The following is a 13,961-nucleotide window of genomic DNA, read 5'->3' on the forward strand; positions in this document are numbered from 1 at the left end:
CAAGTTGAGGTGGGGTCGTTCAGACCCCCACTGCAAGCCCAGGGCCTGCCTAAAGCTCCTGGCCTGGGGTCAGCCAGCTGGCTGCAGGGACCCTCAAGGCCAGAGGCCCCAGAGAGGAGGACAGGCTGAGGTCAGGCAGGGTCGGGCCTTCCCGGGAGACCCCCAGGGGCCAGGGCTGGGACACTGGGCAGGAGAGGGGGCTCCAGGGCATGCTGGGAGACAGGGCGACTCCCCGGGGTGGGGAAAGGAGGAGTCGCGTGTCCAGCGCCAGGAGGGCTGGGAGGCAGGGGGCAGCCAGGGTAAATGCATGCATGCACATCATCACAGCTAAACCCCACTCCTGTCCTCAGTCCCTGGGGCCACCTGCAGGGGCCAGCCCTTGTCCTTGGCCAGGTGCCCACAGCTCCTGCCCCACACCCCCAGGGCCCAGGCCTGTCCTGCCACATTCCGGGCAGTCCTGGCTCAGGGGTGGGTGGGAGGGCAGGCACCTCCCCATCGCCCCCACACTGTGGGGCAGGCAGGCTCCAGGGAGTCAGACTCCAGCTGCCCCCCTGCCTGCCCACTGACCATCCTACCCCAGGAACGGGGAGCCACTGCAGGGAAGGCAACGCTGAAGCTGGGAGGCTGGGAGGCTGGGAGGCTGGGAGGCTGGGAGGCTGGGGCAGAGAGTGGCCCACGAGGAGGCTGGGTTCCTGAGGAGACATGGAAGAAGAGCCATGTGGGGCCCCAAGAGCACACATGCCTCCAGGCTCAGGGCCTGACAGATGTGATGGACTCAAGCTGGGCCCAGGGAGGCAATGAGGTCGTCCCAGGGCCATGGCGTGGGCAGTGGGCCCTGGTCCCTGCCCCAGGGGGAGCCCCGGGCCCTCTCCAGGCTCAGGATGGAGGACAGCAGAGCTTGGGCGGGCTCTGGGCTCGGCCAGCATCGGCTTCGGCCAGCATCGGCCTCACCTACCCTTCCTGGCCTCAGATCTGGCCACCCACCCACAGCCACACCTCCAGGCCCTGTGTGAGGGAGCAGGACACAGACCACCTGTAGACCCAGAAAACTTGGCCAACCCTTCTGAACCCTCAAGTTAGACATGGGAGCAGCCATGCACAGCCTTTAAAGACTGAATTATTTTATTTGAAAGGCAGATATACAGAGAGGAGCAGAGACAGAGAGATCTTCCATCCAATGATTCACTCCCCAAGTGGCCACAGTGGCCGGAACTGAACCGATCTGAAGCCAGGAGCTTCTTCCAGGTCTCCCACGCAGGTGCAGGCTTCCAAGGCTTTGGGCCGTCCTCCACTGCTTTGTTAGGCCACAGGCAGGGAGCTGGATGGGAAATGGAGCTGCCGGGATACGAACCGGTGCCTTATGGGATTCTGACATATGCAAGATGAGGATCCAGCCACTAGGCCACCATGCTGGGCCACATGCACAGCCTTCTGCTAGAGCGACACCTGCTCCTGGTACTGTGCCTGCCAATCAGCAAGGAACATGGGCACAGTGGGTAGGGCCACTGCGTGCCACGTTGTCATCCATGTGGGTCCACTTCCCATCCAACTCTCTCTGCTCACGCGCCTGGGAAAGCAGTACAGGATGCCTGCATGCTTGGACGCCTGGACAGCCATAACAGCTGCAGCTGAGCTGGCCTGAAGCCAGAACCCAGGGGCCAAGAGCTTCTTCCGGGTCTCCCAATACGTGCGGGGACCCCCTGCTGCCTTGCCAGGCCATTCGCAGGGAGTTGAATGGGAAGTGGAGCAGCTGAAACTCAAACCAGTGTGCATGTGGGATGCCGACACAAGCCTGGGATATTATTCCAAATCTGGCTGAGGTGCCCAGGGGGCGGGGAGGTGGTGGGGGAGAGAGGGGTGAGGGGCGGGTTTCCACTGGGGTAGCCCCTTGGTGGCTCCCAGCTGTCCCAGGTCCTCTGGGGGACTCCTGCAGAGCAAGCCCAACTCACAGGCACCAGGAGCAAGCTCTCTGTGCACAGATTCCCCTCCCTCCTGGCTGCCTCAGCGGAGTCCAGGGGGCTGGTGGCTGGACCATCTGACCCAGCAGGCCCTGCCCAGGGATCAGCAGAGGTACTGACCACCGCCTCGAGCATGGTGACAGGTGTGGGGCAGAAGCCAGGGGCTGGGAGCTCCATCCACTTTCTGTCCCCTCCCCCAATCCCTGCCACTGAGCCTCTCACGTCCCCCAGCTCTCTGGGGTCGTGTGACAACCTGGGACCTTGGTCACAAGTGTATGTTGGGGGGGGAGTGAGGGTGAGTGTGTGTCCCAGTGAGAACTGGCCGTTCTGCTCTACCCCGCTCTTGTGCCGAGTGTCCCTGGCTGCCCCGGTCCTGGGCCTCTCCCACCCCGCTGTTTGGGGGAGGAGCGAGGCCAGGGCAAGGCCAGTCAGTATGCTGGGGGTCCATGACCACCCAGGGTGTGTGCCTTCAGGCCCTGGGAGAGCCCAGACTGGCAGAGGGGCTGCCTGTCCAGGTGGACAGCCCAGGAGCTGACCCCAGGACCTTAGCATGGATGTGCTGGTCTTGTAGCTCTGGTTTGCTGGTCCTGCCCAGGGGGAGGGGGGAGGGATGCCCATGTCTCCATGTGGGGGGGGCGAGGGGTGGTCCATGGCTGGGGCAAGGAAACAGGTGCCCGAGGGGCCAAGGGGACCCCGCCACCAGGGGTAGGGGGGTGGCCAGGCATCTCCCGGCCCATCCTGGGTTGTGTGGCGGTGGCAGCTGCGGTCCCTGCGAGGACCCAACCCCCACGGTGCGGGCGCTAGGGGAGGTGGGGAGGCACAGCTGCCTGTGGGGGCCCTGGGCCAGATGCGCCCATTCTTGGTGGGGCGGGCTGAGGGCGGGGCCTCTGCCCAGCCTGGCCTCTCCATTTCCCTGCCTGTTTCTCTCTCCTCCTCCTTTCCTTCATCACTGCCCACCCCTCCCCCAGGCCTCCCTGGGTGCACCAGGCTCCCCCTGCCCTACCCAGGCCCCCCACCCCGGGGCCCCAGAGTGGGGGTCCAGCGGCAGGGGGTGTGGGGGTTGAGCCCTCTGGCCGTCCGCCCCCAGCCCACTGGACTCCGGTGCGAGCCGGGCATGTGGCCTGGGCAGTGACCAGAGGCCTCCTCCCGCCAGCGCACCACCAGGTACAGCCGGCCTTATTTGCATATCTGCATATGAATGAGGGCGGCTCTGGGATTCTGCCGCGTCATTTTCAGGGTACAGGAGCTAGAGTTAAGGGTGAGGCCAAGCCTCCCACCGAGGTGCCCCAGTGCGCAGGGGGCGTCCCTGGACCACCCCGAATGCCAGGCACCTTCACCAGCGGCTCTGGGGCTGAGGGGGGGGCTTCTCTCGCCCCCACCAGGCCACTCCCAGGTCTGGAATCCCATACCTGCAAAGTTGAGTTATTTCAGAACCTGAGAAGCTGAGAAAGACCCTGGTTCTGCCCTCCAGGTACCCTCAGCACCCCCCACCCCCAGACTGAGCCCCTGCTGGCTCCTCCCCGGCCTCCAGGCGCGCACCCCACCCCCGCGCGCACCTGCCTAGCTGGGTTTTGCTCTCTACCTCCCACGCGGGGCGCGCCAGGAAACCAAGGCACAGGCCTGACCCTTCAGCGCCCCGCTTGACCAGGGCGCACGGGGACTCACACCTGCCGGCCACCTCGCGTGCCCTGGAACCCCCATTTCACAGAGTGGGTCACCCCGCTATGAGGGGTGGTGGTCTTTGTGCCTGCCCCACCTCCCACCCCGCCAAGCCTCTGGGTCGGAGGTTCGAGTCCCTTCCGTGGGCGGAGAGGCATGGAAGAAGCCGGGGTCCCACTCCGGCCGGCCCTCCCTTGGAACCCCGCGGATCCCCGTCTTGCCCCCTGCCGCATCCCTGCGCCCCTGCGCGGCGGGGACCCCTGACACAGCCCGGGGATTCAGCTGCAGCGGGGCCGACGCGCACCAGAGGGCGCCCGGCGCCCAGAGACCGGCAGGTGCGCGTGTGCGCTACGCGTCCTGGCGTTCCCAGCCGGGTTGGAAGTGTCCAGCAAGACCTCGTGTGGCATCCACAACGTGCACGGACACCAGGGAGCCGCGTGCAGCTGTGTTCCGTGGCTGCACCGCATTGGAGCGCATCCCCCAGCCCTGTCCATGCCCAGCTGGAACCCCCCTCTGCTGGGGCAGCGTGGGCACCTGCCAGGACTGGGCCGTGTGGGGATGCCCAGTTGAAGCCCAGGACCTGGCACCCCTAGTCGACAGCTCAGGTGCCCACTTGGTTGACAGACAGGTTCCACGGGACTCGGCAAGCCCACTGCCCGGGCTGGCCAGTGCTGGGCCCACACAGGGGCTGCCTGCCTCCTCTCCTGCCCTGTCCCTGCCTGTTGCCCCGTGGGCTAGGGGAGGGTGGTGTGGCTCCACACTCCAACAGCAGCCGCGGGGTCAGCTTCTCCATTGATCCACTCACCCCTGCAGCCCCTGACCCCTGACCTGGAAGTGCCAAGCCAGTAGGGTCGGGGCAGGGGAGAGGGAATCCTTCAGCTGGAAGCAGAGCTGGTCAAAGGTCAGAGGTCAGGCCTCAGCCTCCCTGACATGGCTCAGCCAGGGGCTTCTGGAAGATTCCACCGTCCTGTGTCCGAGCCTCTAGCCGTTCAAACAGCCCCGTTCACGTCCTCCTCCTCCTCCTCCTTGTTAGGCATAAAGGTGTGTGTATAGATCCCTGTATAGCAGACAGCAGACTGGTCTGGAGGCCGGGAGGGGACACACAACCTCAGTTTCCTTGTCTGGCTTTTTTTGTTTTTTAATGGTAAGATTTATTTATTTTCATTGATTTACAGAGAGGACTCTTCTTCCATCCATTGATTCATGTGCCAGGTGGCTGGAACTGAGCCGATCTGGAGCCAGAAGCCACCAGCACCCACCCACCACAGCCCCTAGAGGTGCTGTCCCCTCCCAGCTCCACCCCTGGCTGGGCCAGGGAACCAAGCAGTGCATGAGGGTGGCTGAGCATCCCTTCCAGCCTCTGTCCTGGGAGATCGCTTCCCACAGCCCAGGTAGAGGAACCAAAGTAGGCAGACCCCAGGATCCCACCCACTCACGGCAACCTTGCCAGCCCTGGCTGCACAGCCGGCCTCCTGGACACAGGGGCACCGCCAGCGTGAGGTGGCTCTGGGGTCTGGGAGGACTTCCTGGAGGAAAGCAGTTGGGGAGACCCGGAGCTCTCTCTGGAGGGATCTGGGGCAAGGGGCACAGCCAGGGTCCAGGCCTCTAGGACTAATCTGTACCAGCCCCTGACAGATTGGGAAGGGTCCCAGGCCAGGAGGGCGTGGGGCGGCGTGCCTGACTGACCGCTCCCCCACCCCCAGCAGTAATTAAGGGCTCCCGGCATCCCCACGGCTGATGTATGTGCACCTTTAACTAATCATTTATTAGGGCCCTGATGGTTCGTCAATATTAATTCATTTATTTAAACAACTCGGCACTGTAATGAAGATGTTGGCTGCTGGGGTTGCGGTGGGCAGTGGGGACACCAGGAGGGGGCTCAGACCGGGGGAGACTGGGCTGCTGGAGGTGGGAGAACCCATTGCTCTGCCCTGCTGTTCTGAGGGACTGTACCCTGCAACCCTGCTCCAGGGACGTCTGGGCTCCGCTGCCCTGGAGGGCTCTGTGCTACCACAGAGCTCCCCTGCTCGCCCTAGCACCAAGCCCCAACCCCGTCCTTCATTCCCAGCCCTGGGGGAGGCGGGTCTCTGCTGGGGGTACTGGGGGGTGGTGCTGTGACTTCAGGGAACAGGAAGAGGTGTCCCCACCCCTAGGCATGACCGCTTGTGGTCCTGTGCCTCCCGCCCACCTCCCTGAACCACCACCCCCCATCATCCCTTGCTTGGCTTTGGGGGACCCCAGCCTGAGCCCCAGGGCTGGGCACATATACCCTGGAGACTTCCACGTCCTCCCTGAAGAGTTAGAAGCCCACAAAAGATCTGGGGTGGGGGGTGCAAGGAGGCGGGCCCTGGCCAGAGCTGTGAACACGTCCCCCCCACACACACACCAGTGGACCCTCCAGGAGCTGCTGGCACATGCCCTGAGGACAAAACTGACAGCCTGAGCTCCTGGGCTAGGTGGGGGAGACCCAGCGGGCAGGGCCACTCCTGGTTGTAGCCTGATACAGCCCTGCCTGTGGCCGGTTTCGGAGAGGGACCAGAAGCTGGGTCGCTCTGGCTTTCAAATAATATAGGTAAGCAGTACAACGAAGATAAGATTTGCTGAACTCAGCAAAGCTGCAAATAATGAGAGCAAAAGGGAAGGGGCACAAACTCCAGCGCACAGTCAGGAATCTTACCTGCACACACACCTGTCCACTCCTGTGCACACCTGCACACACCTGTCCATGCCTGCGCACACCAGCACACGCCTGTCCACACCTGTCCACGCCTGTGCACACCTGCTCACACCTGTACACACCCGCCTGCACACACCTGCCCACACCTGTGCACACCTGCCCACACCTGCTCACACCTGTACACACCCACCTGCACACACCTGCCCACACCTGTGCACACCTGCCCATACCGGCCTATACCTGCTCACACCATGGACCCTGGGGACCCAGAATTCCAAGACTCAGGAATATTTGGATCTTGGGATCCTGTGATTTTCTCTCCTTCCCACCCATGCCCTCATTTATTTCTTGACGAGAGAGGGCGCTCTTGGCACTCCCCAGTACCCGCAGTGATGGGCCTGGTCAGGCTGGGAGCCGGAAGCCAGGAGCCCAAATGCGTGCAGGAGCCCACAGGTTTCAGCCGTCCACACCACCCCTCAGGGTGTATTACTGGGGAACTGGAGCTGTTCCTCCCTTCTGCTCCACCCGCCCCTCCGCTGAGGCCTGCCCTGTCTTGCCCTGGCTCTGGCTTCAGCCACCCTGCCCATCCACAGATCAGGAAAGCTTAGGCTCAGCTCGTGGACCGTCACCCCAGTCATAGTAGAACATTGCAGACTGTCCGTTCTAGAACACTGTAGCGCTGCAGTTGGTGTGGGCTCTCTGTAGTGCTTGGGGTGCAGGTGGAGCAGGAGTCCTACAGGTACGAGGCCTGGGGTCCCTGAGGTATACCCAGGCCAAAGTGGATTCTGGGTATTTATTTATTTTTGATTATTTTCATTTATCTTTAAAGATTTATTTTATTTTTATTGGAAAGCCAGACGTACAGAGAGGAGCAGAGACAGAGAGGAAGATCTTCCATCTGCTGGTTCACTCTGCAAGTGGCCGCAATAGCTGGAGCTGAGCCAATGCAAGCCAGGAGCCAGAAGCCTCCTCTGGGTCTTCCAGGCAGGTGCAGGGTCCCAAGGCTTTGGGCCATCCTCCACTGCTTTCCCAGGCCACAGGCCAAAAGCTAGATGGGAAGTGAGTCAGCCGGGATTAGAACTGGCAAGGTGAGGACTTTAACTGCTAGGCTACCATGCTGGCCTGGATTTCTGGGTTCTTAACCACACAGAGTTCCTAACTGGGGAAGGAGGCTCTGTGACGATTGCTCTAACGGGGTCAGCCGATGCCTGTGACACCAGCATTTAGGAGTACTGGTCTGAGCCTCATCCGGCTCCCTGCCCAGGTTCCTGGGAACAAGCAATGATGGCCCAGGTGTGTGGGAACTCTGGATAGAATGCCCGGCTCATGGCGCCCGGCTGGCACAGCCCTGGCTCCTGTGGCTATGCAGGGAGTGAGTCAGCGGTGGGGCTTCAACTGCCTTTCTGCCTGTGGAATAAACAGACAGTCCAGTGACCCCCTCCGCTGGGAGCGTAGGAGCCCATGAGCCAGCACTCATTGACTGTGTATACCCTCTGGGTACCCTCTTTGTCCCCGTCCCATTAGGTGGCATCACCCTGTTTGCTGCCACACAAGGAGTAGCACATGGGCTGTCTGTGGCCTCGGCGTGTCACACACAGCTTGCCCGGGGAGCCAGAGCTGAATCCAGGGGTCTGCCAGGTGTTGGCATGGCCCTGCAACCCCTCCCCACAAAGCTGCAGGTGGGTGGCCAGGGCTGGCATGTTCACATCCCACTAGACTTAATTAGTGCTCGACGGTCCCACATAAATTAATCGTGGCTGGCCACGGGGCTGGGATGTCGGATCAATGGGGCAGGGAGGAGTCTCCCGACTCATCCATCAGGCTGCCTGGCTGGCAGTGTTTGCAGCACCCCCAGTGCCGTGGCCTCACCAAGCCCCAAACCCCACACCTGTGAACGGAGTGGCTGGAAGTAACAGGAAGGAGGGTGTGGTGTCGGCAGCACAAGGCAACAGCTCAGGCGCCCACACAGTCCTGGGTCTGAGGTCAGGCGTCCATCTCAGGCCTTAGTGCCCCAGACACCCTCATGCCCACTCCCGAGGGTGAGCCCACCACCTCCTGGCGGAGTGTTCAGCACACTTGCTCAGGCCCAGGCTACCAACAACCTCTTGCTCAGGGTCACCCTGCCAGCAAGTGCACGAGTGACTTCCCATGGATAGCCACGGATGGACAGAGTGGGGGTCTCCTGGCCACCATCATCCCCACTCATGGGCTCCAGGGTGCCTGGAACTATTTCCAGCCCACACGGTCTGGCAGAGTCAGGCCTCCCTGCCACAAGGCTGCCAACCAGGCTGTCCAACCAGGCTCTGTGCTCACCCCATGGGAGACAAGGCTGTTCAGAGGGGCTGTGCAGGTAGGGGTGCCCATGTGAACCCCGCAAGAGGGTCCACCCCTGGAGGCAGAGAGGCGAGAAGAGATCTCTCCCACGGGCCAACCTTACTCCTAACCCCAGATGCCCTAACAGCCAGGGCTGGGCCAACCTGAAGCCGGGAGCTGCATCTGGGTCTCGAGCCATCATTGCCGCCTCCCAGGAACTGGGTCGGGAGCCTAGGGTAGCTGGGACTTCACCCAGTCCTGCTCTTGCAGGATGTGGGCGTCCTGGGCTGCAGCTTAGCCTGCTGTGCCCCAACGCCTGCCCCCAAACCTCTCTTCATGGGGGTGTCCTCTGCCCCAGCGAGGGGAGCCCCCTGATAGGACCAGGACCCCGTTTCTGCCATTGACGCCTTAGGCTTTTCGCCTGGGATGGCATTTTGTTTTTTCCTGCTGAGTATTTATTTGATAGTGCCGGTACTGGGGCATAGCATGTTAAACCTCTGCCTATGATACCAGCATTCCATAAGGGGGCCGGTTCAAGTCCAGGCTGCTGTACTTCCCATCCAGCTCACTGCTCAGGCACTTGGGAAAGCAGTGGAGGATGGTCTAGGTGCCAGGGTCCCTGCACTCATACAGGAGACCTGGAAGAAGTGGTAGAAGACCATCTGGGCCCAGATCCCCTGGGAGCCAACTGTTCTAGAAGTACCTTTAGAGACTCAGTTGGGGGGCCAGTCCAGGGACCCAGACGGTGGGGATGAGGCTGGCATTGAGGAGAGAGTGGACAAGCCCAGGAGGAGGCTCTGGTGCCCGCTGAGCCCAGCAGGGACCTTGCACCTGTGCGTGATGCTTGGCTCCCCCTGGTTGAAACTGCCATTCTTTCTCTGGGCACCATCGCAAGGCCTTGGTTGAACTAGGCCTGTGAGCCCGGCTCGACCCTCCCTGGTACCGCCTCTGAGGATGCCCTGGGAGACGGATTGTGCCCAAGGGCAGCCGATCGATTGCCCGACCGGGCCCATCCGGCTGTCCCCCGCCCCACCCTTGGGGAGGGCGGATGAGGCTCGGGGACCCTCTTGAGAGACGCTGGGCACCGGGAACCCCTATCTGCCACGGGAAGGCCTAGTTCCTGGATCGCCCCGGGGGGGCCGCGCCATAGGCCCGCGCCAAGGGCCTTAATGGCCAGGGCCTAATGTTTTATTGTCGGTTTAAAAGTGTAATTAGTTCAAGTGTAAACAGAAAAAACCTGCTTAATTAAGAATTTTTAAACAGGGGCATAAAGAGATAGTGGAAACCCTGATGAGCCCTTCCTCATCGATTCTGGGAGAGGCCACGAGCGAGGGACCGGGTGGGGCAGGGGATCGGGCAGGCCGGGGAGCCATGGCACGGCAGGCTCGCCGCCGCCACCCACCCACCCCCCAGGCCTCGGGCCCGCAGGCCGCCAGGGGCTGTTGGGGGGTGGTCAGGGCGTAGCCCTGAGATCCCCGCCACCTCTGCAGGCCCAGGTTCTGTCCCTCCTCAGGCTGTTTGCCGGGTGCTATTGGCATGGGCCATGGTATGGCACTCACGGGTGGCTGCCATGCCATGCTGTCCCTCCCAGCCCATGCAGGGCCTCTGCCATGGGGCAGGGCTGGGCACTGGGATACTCAGTGTGGCTGGACACAGCACACAGAGCCCCAGGCGAGGGCCTGGCTCGGGGGAGGGCCCAGCCGCCAGGCCCCCCTCCCCTGCAACCTGGAACTGAAGGCCTTAGGGGGTGAGCCTTGAGCCTGGCAGGACTCAGGTGTCCTTCTTCGGAGCCACGGGGTCATTCTTATCCCCGGAGATGACAGAATCTGGAGACGCAACTTCCCAGGATCCTGGCAAATGCCCAGTGTTCGGGGTCCTGCTCCCCTCCTGTCCCAGGACCCTCCTCGGACCCACGTGGAGGTGCCCTACCTGGTGGTGACAGGGAGTCAGGACCCAGGAGCTGGCCTCGGCCAGGGCTGTGCAGCCCAGCCATGCCTGCACCACAGCCTGATGAGTGGGTGAGGCGCTGCCCCCTGTCACGGGCACGATGACTTGGGCCTCTGCACTCATCGCAGACCGCACGGCCACAAACCCCAGCATTGGCTCTGAGCTGGAACTGATCCCACCAGAGAGGACCCCCAGACCTGAGCAGGGCAAGCCGGGGTGGGGGTCCCAGAGGCACCTGCCACATGGCAGGAGGTTGGGGCGGCCCCAGGCAAGGCTCAGAGGCTTCCTCCTCAGCTGGGGCCTGGACACTGCTGGGGAAGACGGGGCTGTGGCATATCTGTCTGGCAGGGGCCACTGGAGTACAGCTGGCCCACTGAGGGGTCTGCAGCCTGCCCCTGCTCCTCCCCAGCTTCCTGTGTATGCAGGTCCTGCCTTCTGCATGTCTCTCTCCCCCATCCTCCCTGCCATCCCTCCCACCTCTGTCAGCTTTGGCTGCACGTGCAGCCAACCCGCCCACAGCTGCAGAGGAGTAAGTCAGGACCCCTGACTCCTGGGACGAGCCAGGGGCAGTCTGACTGGGGAGTCGACATGTGTGCAGCCAGCAGAGGCCTGGTCACGCTGGGAAGGGTCTAGTTCCTGCCGTTACTTAGAGAACGAAGAGGGAGGGAGATAAGGCTTTCATCCGATGGTTCACTCCTTCAGCTGGGCCAGGCCAAAGCTTGCAGCCAGGAGCTCCGTTGGGGTCTCCCTCAGAGGTGTGGGAGCCTGAGCAATTGTCACTTGCTGTCCGCTCCCTTCCGGGCGCATCCGTAGGAGGCTGGATCAGAGCGGTCACGCTGATCCCCAGGTGGTACCCCAACACAAGTGATCAGAACCAAGGAAGGAGCAGGGACAGTGTGTGCACAGATCTTGTTGGCGGAGTCACATTCATGAACTCCGCTTCCTGGGTCCCTGCCGCCTGACCCATGGGGCACTCACTACAGCCCCCACATCTGGGGACCTCCTTAAAAGCGGGGCACCTGGCAGCTCCAGGAGGTTCGGGGTTCCAGTCACTACTCCTTGGCTGGACAGCACCTGTATAGGTGCCTCCATCCCGACCCAGAGGGTGTCCCCGGCTCCAGGCTTGGACCAGCCCAATTCTGGCTTTTGGAGGATAAGCTAGTGACAGAAACTTTCTCTCTCTTTCCCTTTTACATAACCCAAACAGATACATTTAGAAGTTATATAAAGTCGTGGCTGGTGTGCTGAGCAGCCCAGCAGTGCAAACTGGCTCTCTGGCAGGCTGTTCAGCTTCCTCTCTCCCCAGCCCGATCCCACCACCATGGGAAGTCACCTCAGGCTCTGAGACTCATCCCTCCGCCTGGCCCGAGCAGGTGTGGCTAGTCTACGGCCCAGGCTGTGCAGCCTGCAGCAGAAAACAGCCACGCAGGCAGGGTGGCAGGCAGGGCGGCAGGCAGACGGGAGAAGCCCCAAGATGGACATGTGGGATGGAGACAGAGAACAAGAGGCTGGCACTGAGGGCATGGGGGCAGTTGGGAGGCGGGACGAATGACATCATGGTGGACAGGGGACTACCTTGGCAGCCTGGACACAGATTAGGGGCCTATATCAAGTTCTAGATCAACAGCTTGGTGAGTGGGTTATGCGTACTGAGGCTGTGGAAGGAGGCACCAGCAAACAACGAGCCGGGGGCGGGTGTGTGGCCTGTGAGTGGGTGATAATTCGAACACGAGGTAGAAGAAAGAGAGCAATGAGGTAGATGAATGTGTGTGGTGACAGCAAGGATGGATAGATGGGTAAGTGGGGGATGGATGGGTGGGGGATGGGTGGGTGGGTAGGGGGATGGGTAGATGGATGGATTGATGGATGGATAGGTGGATGGATGGGCGGAAGGGCTGATGGTTGCACAGACAGCTGACGGACGCAGAGCAGACACGGGAAGCCCTGTCTGTATCTCACACCCAGTGGGGTGGGCACTGTCCCTTTCAGGCCCTCCTCCCTGCTCTGGTTCCAGGCCTGGTGTGGGCTTCTGCCCGCATGATGGTCTCTTTCATCTGGGCCCTGACTAACCACCATACACACATCCTCCAAAGTGGAAGTTGCGTCCAAGGTGATGACTGGATGACTGGAGGGGTGCCAGTACCTTCTAGACAGGACAACACAGCACAGCTCCACCGATTGGTGACCTAACCCTGCCACGGGTTCCCGTGGTGCAGCTGACTTGATCACTCTAATTAATTTTACATTGACTACATGGATTGGAGGGGGCAGAACCCACAGGCATGGGGGAAGGTTTCCATCTATCCCCTCAAAATCCCTGATCCCTGCCTGCAGAGCTGTGTCCCCTGGGAGCCCCAGCTGGCCTTGGAGCCCTGGCCCTCACTGCTGAGAGCAGGCAGCTCGGGATGCGAAGGGAGCAGACCATAATCTCCCCATTCCCCTCGGCTTCCATCACAGCCTGGCCCCAAGCACAGGGAGCGGGGCAGAACCCTTCCTGCTGTGAAGCGCTATCACCCACACGGTGACAGAGTGACCTGGAACCCCAGCAGGCCGTTCCCTTTAAGTCTACAGGCTAGAGACCCATGTGGGCTCCTCGGGCTAACGTCAGGCATGGACAAACCAGGCTCTGGGGTGGGGGGTGCTCCAGGGACACGGGAGGGGGTGTGTTCTGGGCATGTGGCCCCTCCTGCCTCCTCAAGGCCAGCAGCGCCAGCTCTGCTTGCCCCTATTGAGGGCCCTCCTGCCCCCTTCTCGGAGGGCCTGGGGTGACACGGGCACCCCATCCTGTTCCCATGTATGTTCCAGACTCCCCCTGCGGAGTCGCTCCACGCCACGGGTGTGATGTCCACAGGGACCCTGAGATGATGACTGTGAGTGTGACAGACCCAGCTGCTGCAGGCGTTTGGGGAGGGAACCGGGATGGGATGTTTCTCTCCACCTCTCTGCCTTGCAAACAAAATAAATAACCAGTCATATCTAAAACTGGGGTGTACATTCCTATCTGTACAACTTTCATCAATTACACTTCAGTCAAGTGCAAGGGCAGAGAAAATATCAACCACTGACAGACAAGGAAAAATCTCCCAAAACATGAAATAAAGGAGAACGGTCCCAATGGCTGGCTGCTAGGACCCAATCACGACCAATGTGCACGTGTCCCATACTAATCCATACCAATATGAAATACCAATTATTTCAATAGCAATCAAGATTGCAATCCAGGCTTTTACAGCGCATGCCCAGCCCAGCTCTGGAAGGACAATGCACACTGCACCCCCTGGGTACACAGCAGCAGGGGAGGGGAGCGTGTGCCAGGACAAGAGATGGGCAGATGCTGTGGGATGGAGACGATCATTCAGGCACAGCCACATGACCCAGGGGGGGCACAAGGGCCATGTCTTCATGGG

The sequence above is a fragment of the Ochotona princeps genome, chromosome 33 (assembly GCF_030435755.1).
Source record: "Ochotona princeps isolate mOchPri1 chromosome 33, mOchPri1.hap1, whole genome shotgun sequence".
Taxonomy (NCBI): Eukaryota; Metazoa; Chordata; class Mammalia; order Lagomorpha; family Ochotonidae; genus Ochotona; species Ochotona princeps.